The 8068-nt window shown below is 41.2% G+C and overlaps 1 protein-coding gene across 1 annotated transcript in view; it reads right to left on the reverse strand.

The window, feature by feature from the left end:
* CDK19 (cyclin dependent kinase 19) overlaps positions 1–6814 on the reverse strand; it is a 226907-nt gene extending 220093 nt beyond the window's left edge. The window contains exon 1 of the mRNA XM_033234887.1: positions 6810–6814. The gene's annotated coding sequence lies outside the window, so the exon portion shown is untranslated. The remainder of the gene's footprint in view (positions 1–6809) is intronic.
* Between the last annotated feature and the right edge of the window lie 1254 nt (positions 6815–8068).

Genomic DNA, 8068 nt, shown 5'->3' on the forward strand with positions numbered 1-8068 from the left:
AAGGAGGAGGAGGAGGAGGAGGAGGAGGAGAAGAAAATCTGCAATAAAAGAAAAATGTAATGCTTTTAGCAGTAACAGTTTGTTCAAGTTAAAAGGAAAGGTGGCTGTGGGCAATGGAATGAGACCTCGCCTCAAAATAAAATAAAATAAAATTATTTGAAATGAATAATAGTGACACAAGTTATCAAATATCAAAACCTTAGGGATACAGCAAAAGCAGTTCTAACAGAAAAGTTTTTAGTGCTAAATGCCTACATCAAAAAGTCTGAAAGGTCACAAATTGACAACCTAACATCATACCTCCAGGAAATAGAGATACAAGAATAAACCAAACCTGAAGCTAACAGAAGAGAAGAAATAACAAAGATCAGATCAGAACTAAATGAAATTGAAAGAAAAATACAAAAGATCAATGAAACAAAAAAGTAATTCCTTGAAAACACAAACAAACTCAATATTTCATTAGCTAGATTAACCAAGAAAATAAGAGAGAAGGCCTGGTACAGTGGCTCACTCCTGTAATCCCAGCCCTTTGGGAGGCTGAGGCAGGTGGATCAAAAAGTCAGGAGTTCGAGACCAGCCTGGCCAACATGATGAAACCCCATCTCTTACTAAAAATACAAAAATTAGCCAGGCACAGTGGCGGGTACCTGTAATCCTAGCTACTCAGGAGGCTAAGTCAGGAGACTCACTTGAAACTGGGAGGCAGATGTTGCAGTGAACTGAGATCACGCCACTGCACTCTAGCCTGGGCAACAGAGCAAAACTCCATCTCAAAAAAATAAAAAATAAATAAATAAATATTGGAAAATAAAAGAGAAGATTCAAATAAGCTCAATTAGAAATGAAAATGGAGACATACAACCAACACCACAGAAATACAAAAGATCATTTGAGACTACTATGAACAACTCTATAAAGATAGAGGAAATAGATAAATTCCTGGAAATTTACAACCCTCCTAGCTTGAATGAGAAAGAAATAGAAATCCTGAACAGACCAGTAACAAGCAGTGAGATTGCCAAGAAAAAAAAAGCCTAGGCCAGAAAGATTCACAGCCAAATTCTAGCAGACATTTAAAGAAGAATTGGTACCAATCCTACTGAACCAATTCCAAAAGATTGTGAAAGAAGAAATCTTCCCCAACTCATTCTATGAAGCCAGTATCACTCTGATACCAAAGCCAGGACAGGACATTTAAAAAAAAAAAAGAAAGAAAAAGAAATTTTATCCCTGATGAACATAGATGCAAACATCCTCAACAACATATAGCAAACTAAATCTAATAGCACATGAAAAAGATAATTCTCCATGACCAAGTGGGTTTCAGCCCAGGGATGCAGGAATGGTTCAACATACACAAGTCACAGTGGCTCACGCCTGTAATCCCGGCACTTTGGGAGGCTGAGGCAGGTGGATCACCTGGACGTCGGGAGTTCAAGACCAGCCTGACCAACATGGAGAAACCCCACTCTACTAAAAATATAAAAGTTAGCTGGGCATAGTGGCACATGCCTATAATCCCAGTACTCGGGAGGCTGAAGCAGGAAAATAATTTGAACCCAGGAGGTGGAGGCTGTGGTGAGCCAAGATCACACCATTACACTCCAGCCTGGGCAACAAGAGCAAAACTCTGTCTCAAAAACAACAAAAAAAAACACAATTATCTCAATAGATGCAGAGAAAGCATTTTATAAAATCCAACATCCCTTTTTGATAAAAAAAAAAACCCTCAATAAACTAGGCATAGAAGGAACATACCTCAAAATAATGAAAGCCATATATGATAAACCCACAGCCAACATCACACAGAATGGAGAAGAGTTGAAAGCATCTCCCCGAGAGCTGGAACAAGACAAGAATGCCCACTTTCACTTCTTCTACTCAACAGTACTGGAAGTGCTAACCAGATCCATCAGGCAAGAGAAAGAAAGAAAAGGCGTCCAAATTGGAAAAGAAAAAGTCAGACTATCTCTGTTTGCTATTGATATGATTGTATACCTAGAAAACTCCAAAAGACTCCTAGCTTAATAAATGAATTCGGTGAAGTCTCAGGCTACAAAATAAATGTACACAAATCAGTAGCATTGCTATACGGCAACAATGATCAAGCTGAGAACAAATCAAGAACTCAAGAAAAGGAATTTTCTTCTGTTACCTTTGGGTTTGGTTTATTCTTGTATCTATAGTTCCTTGAGAGCTAGAGATGCGTTTTAGAAAAGAACTCAATGCCTAAACAACTATTTAATAGGGTGTCTTTTCCTTATTGAGTTATTTTCTAGAAGAACTCAATCCCTTTTACAGTAACTGAAAAAATAAAATAACTAGGAATATATTTAACCAAGGAAGTGAGAGATCTCAGCAACAGAACTACAAAACACTGCTGAAATAAATCATAGATGACACAAACAAATGGAAACACATCTCATGCTCACGGATTAGAAGAATCAAGATAATGAAAATGATGTGGTGAAAAGGGAATGCTTATACACTGCTGGTGGGAATATAAATTAGTATAACCTCTGTGGAAAACAGTATGGAGAATTCTCAAAGAACTAAAGGTAGATGTACCGTTCAATCCAACAATTCCTCTACTGAGTATCTACCTAAAGGAAAATAAGTCATTATATCAAAAAGACACCTGCATGCTTATGTCTATCATAACACAATTCACAATTGCAAAGATATGGAACCAAACTAAGTGCCAATCAACCAACCAATGAATGGATAAAGAAAAGGTGGTATATATACGCCATGGAATACAACTCAGTCATAAAAAACAATGAAATACTGTCTTTTGCAGAAACTTGGATGGGGCTGGTGGCCATTATTCTAAGTGAAGTAACTCAGGAATGGAAAACCAAAATACAGTATGTTCCCACTTAAAAGTGGGGCTAAGCTATCGGTACACAAAGGCATACAGAGTGGTATAATGGACACTGGAGACTCTGAAGAGGGAGGGTGGGAGAGGATTAAGAGATAAAAAACTACATATTGGGTACAATGCATACTACTTGGGTGACTAGTGCACTAAAATCTTAGACATCTCCACTATACTATTCACCTATGTAACCAAAAGCCACTTGTATCCTAAAAACGATTAAAATTTTTTAAATGTATTTTTTTAAAAATTTATTTAATGAAACCAAATTCATTTCAATAAATGATAGATCTAAAGTTTTTGGTAGCATTCAAACGTCATAGCTTAAGGCAAAAAAATTAAATTAAATTAAATTTTAAAAAGAACAAAAAGTTTTTGGTAACAAAAAAAAAGCACTGAAGGTAAGGGCCAACAGCTTGAGGAAAAAAACAATAGCTTTGGTATGTTTCTTGGAAAGTAAGTAGAGTGAACATGAGAGCTAACTTTTATTGAATCCTAGGCATGCGTTAGCTAATATAAGCCTCATAGCTGTCCTATGGGTAAGGTATGTTTTATCTCCTTTTTACCTGTATGAAAACTGAGGCTCCAGGAGGATAATTTGTATAGTTTTACAGTTAGACAGTAATAGGATTTAACCCCAGGTCTGTAAGACTATAGAGGGCAAAGACTGCAATGCCCGGTACAGTAGTCCCCCCTTGTCCTTGGGGGATACACACCAAGACCCCCCTGAAGCCCAGATAGTACTGAACTTCAAATACATATACACACACTGCTTTTTCCTATACATGCATACCTATGATAATAAGGTTTAATTGATAAATTAGGAACAGTTAACAGATAAACAACAATAACTGATAATAAAATACAATTATCACAATGTCATATAACAGAACTTATATGAATGTGGTCCTCTCTCTCTTCGTCTCTCTCTTTCTCTTAACATCCTATTGTTCTGTATCATGGGTAACTAGTAACTAATTAAAACCATGGAAATCAAAACTATGGCTAAGAGGAGACTACTGTATCAATTTTGCCATTTATCAAGATCAGATGATCTCACTGAAACATTCCATCCTCTTTGTCTTAAACCTTACTTTGTATATGTTAAAATTACCACCTCTGCTTTTTTTTCCATATTTGATTGATAGTCATTTTTGCCCCTTCTCCATGTATGCAAGAGTCGTGGGGCTTATGAAATGCAGAGAACGTGTAGGTACCGCTGCCACTGCCATTGACATGTTCATTGCCTCAGTAAGTGTAAGAGGACTTCCTTGCCTTTGCACTTTCCAGTCTGCCAGTAACAGTTATCTAGCCAATCAGATTTCAGAGCATTTGCTACCAAGTAAAAACCTGTTACTCTTCCAGGAGTGATATTCAGACTGCTTAAACGTTGATTAAAAGTCTGAGAACAAAGCTCCCTTAAATAAGGATGACTTAGGCTTGAAGAATGTTCAGAAAACAGATTCTGGTCTACTTAGCACAGAGCTGCTGTCAGGACAGCTGAGGAGTAGGATTGGAAGGCAGGAGGATTAAAAATCAGACATCTAGACAGGCACAGTGGCTCACACCTGTAATCCCAACATTTTGGGAGACTAAGGTGGAAGAATTGCTTGAGACAGGAGTTTGAGACCAGCCTGGGCAACATAGTAAGACCCCATCTCTACAAACAAATTATAAAATTAGCCAGGCATGGTCAATGGCCCTGTGATCCTAGTTACTCAGGAGGCTGAGGTAGGAGGATCACTTTAGCCTAGGAGTTCAAGGCTGCAGGGAGCTATGATCACACTACTGCACTCCAGCCTGGGCAACAGAGACCCTGTCATATTAAAAAAAAAAAAATCGCTTGAACCCAGGAGGTGGAGGTTGCCGTGAGTTGAGATTGCACCACTGCACTGCAGCCTGGGCAACAGAGGGAGACATCGTCTCAAAAAAAAAAAAAAGAATCAAACTTCTCTCTGTTGGATGAGGATGCAGCCCAGACTAAGGAAGGGTTGCCCGCCTCCTCCTGACAGGGTATGAGAAGAGTTTGACTGATGCCTGTGTCAGTCTTCTCAGGCTGCTGTGACAAATTGCCACAAACTGGGTGGCTTAAAATGACAGGAACTGATTAGCTCACAGTCCTGGAGGCCACAAGTCTGAAATCAAGATGTCTGGAGGGCCATGATCTCTCTGAAGCCCACAGGGGAGAATCTTTCTGTGCAGATTCCAGGTTCTGGTGTTGCCTGCAAGCCACAGCAGTCCTTGCTTTATGGCAGCATAACGCAAATCTCTGTCTCCACACGGTCATCTAACCTTTGTATTTGTGTAAACAAACTTCCCCTTTCTTTCTTTCTTTTTTTTTTTTTCTTTGTGAGACGGAGTTTCGAAAACTCATGTTGCCCAGGCTGGAGTGCAGTGGTGCAATTCCGGCTTACTGCCACCCCCGCCTCTCGGGTTCAAGCGATTCTCCTGCCTCAGCCTCCCATGTAGCTGGGATTACAGGTGCTCCCCACCATGCCTGGCTAATCTTTGTATTCTTAGTAGGGACGGGGTTTCACCATGTTGGCCAGGCTTGTCTCGAACTCCTGACCTCGGATGATCCGCCTGCCTTGGCCTCCCAGAGTGCTGGGATTACAGGCGTGACCCACCGCACCAGCCACAAACTTCCCTCTTCTCATTCCACAGACACTAGTCATAATGGATTTAGGGCCCTCACTAGTCCGGCATAACCTCATTTTAACTTGAATACATCTGCAAATAGCCTATTTCAAAATAAGGTCACATTCACAGGTGCCAGGTAAACATCAATTTTACGGGAACAGCCTTTAACCCAGTGCTGTGTCCAAACTTTAACTCTGTCACTGAATGAAGGGCCATCCTGAAAAAGCCATTCAGTGGAACTGGAAGGCATCTTTGATATCCATGGACAGGACTTTCTTATTCATATTTTTCTTTTTTTTTTTTTTCAGTTTTTTTGTTTGTTTATTTTTTAAGGTGGTTTTCACTGTGTTGCCCAAGCTTGTCTCTAACACCAGTGCTCAAGCAATCCTCCCACCTCAGCCTCCCAAAGTGCTAAGATTACAGGCGTGAGACACTGCACTGGGACCTCATGTTTTCTTTCTGTAAAGGAGAGTTTTCTTTCTGTAAAGGAGAGTTTTCTTTCTGTAAAGGAGAGTCTAACTACAACAGGCCGGGTGCGGTGGCTCATGCCTGTAATCCCAGCACTTTGGGAGGCCGAGGTGGGTGGATCACCTGAGGTCAGGAGTTCGAGACCAGCCTGGCCAATATGGTGAAACCCCATCTCCACTAAAAATACAAAAATTAGGCGTAGTGGTGGGCACCTATAGTCCCAGCTACTTGGGAGGCTGAGGCAGGAGAATTGCTTGAACCTGGGAGGAAGAGGTTGCAGTGAACTGAGATCATGCCACTGCACTCCAGCCTGGGTGACAAGAGCAAAACCACCTAAAAAAAAAAAAAGCTACAAGAATGCTGCTAAAACAAACCCTCTCCATCTTTTAGTGGTATTACTCTACTCTGATGGTGAAAGCATATCATGTGAGACAAATTTCATTCTTAAACATTAGGTTAGTGTTTTCTGTCAACAGATTATGAGAACTTTTATTGTTTTAATTGTTATTTTTTCCTAGATCCCATGTGGAAAAATATTGGATGTCTTCAAATTTATAACAAACACAATAACACAATATGCTGCAAAACAAAAACAAAGTTGATTAACCCACTATCAAGCTGAAGCTTGTTTCACAGAGCTGGGATATTTTAATTTTCAATCAAAAAAGAGATTTTGAAGTGAACTGTGGGATAATTTTATAAAAGAGAGGTTGGCCAGGCCCAGTGGCTCACGTCTGTAATTCCAATACTTTCGGAGGCAAAGGTGGGCAGATCACTTGAGGCCAGTAGTTCAAGACCAGCCTGGCCAACATGGCAAAACCCCGTCTCTGCTAAAAATACAAAAATTAGCTGAGTGCGGTGGCAGGCACTTGTAATTCCAGCTACTGGGGAGGCTGAGGCAGGAGAGAATCGCTTCAACCTGGAGGCAGAGGTTGCAGTGAGCCAAGATCGCGCCATTGCACTCTAGCCTGGGGGACAAGAGTGGAACTCTGTCTCAAAAGAAAAGAAAACGAAAAAGAAACCTGCAATAAAAGAAAAATGTGATGGTTTTAACAGTTTGTCCAAGTCAAAAGGAAAGGTGGGTGTGCCCAGCATCAACGAATTAGTCATGAGGAGAACTGAGCTGCAAATCTTGCAAGTCAGGTTCGCTGCATATGTGATGGGAATAGTAAGCAGACTTATAACTATATTTAAATGCTTATGCCCTTCATCATAAGTTTATGAGCAATGTGGAAGTCAAATTTGAATCTGGAGGTAAAATTTCTCTTACAACACTCTAATATAGATCAGGGAAATTTACTGAAGATTTACCAAGCAGTTTGCTCATGGTCTAAGGAGAGCTCAGGATCACCTCCTTCAGGAAGTCTTCTCTTACCTCCCCTCAACTAGGTCGGGTGCCTTTCATCTGTCCTGCTGTTAAAACCCTGTGCTGGCCTGGTGCGGTGGCTCACGCCTGTAATCCCAGCACTTTGGGAGGCCAAGGCGTGCAGATAACAAAGTCAGGAGTTCGAGACCACCCTGGCCAACATGGTGAAACCCCGTGTCTACTAAAAATATAAAAATTAGCCAGGCGCGGTGGCAGATGCCTATAATCCTAGCTACTTGGGAGGCTGAGGCAGGAGAATCATCTGAACCTGACAGGCAGAGGTTGCAGTGAGCCGAGATTGCACCATTGCACTTCAGCCTGGGCAACAAGAGCAAAACTCCATCTCAAACAACCCCTGTGCCAACCTCTTTACAGTTGTGCCTGACCTGAGTATAGAATCTGAAGTTAAAAACGAATTTTCGGCTGAGCACAGTGGCTCACACCTGCAATCCCAACACTTTGGGAGGCTGAAGCAGGCAGATCCCTTGAGCCCAGGACTTCAAGACCAGCCTGGGCAACATGACAAAACTCTATCTCTACCAAAAAAAAATTAACAGGGCATCCACTGGGCGCGGTGGCTCACGCCTGTAATCCCAGCACTTTGGGAGCCTGAGGCGGGCGGATCATGAGGTCAGGAGATCGAGACCATTCTGGCTAACACAGTGAAACCCAGTCTCTACTAAAAATGCAAAAAATTAGCCGGGCATGGTGGC

Source organism: Trachypithecus francoisi, unplaced genomic scaffold (assembly GCF_009764315.1).
Source record: "Trachypithecus francoisi isolate TF-2019V2 unplaced genomic scaffold, Tfra_2.0 Lachesis_group15, whole genome shotgun sequence".
Classification (NCBI taxonomy): domain Eukaryota; kingdom Metazoa; phylum Chordata; class Mammalia; order Primates; family Cercopithecidae; genus Trachypithecus; species Trachypithecus francoisi.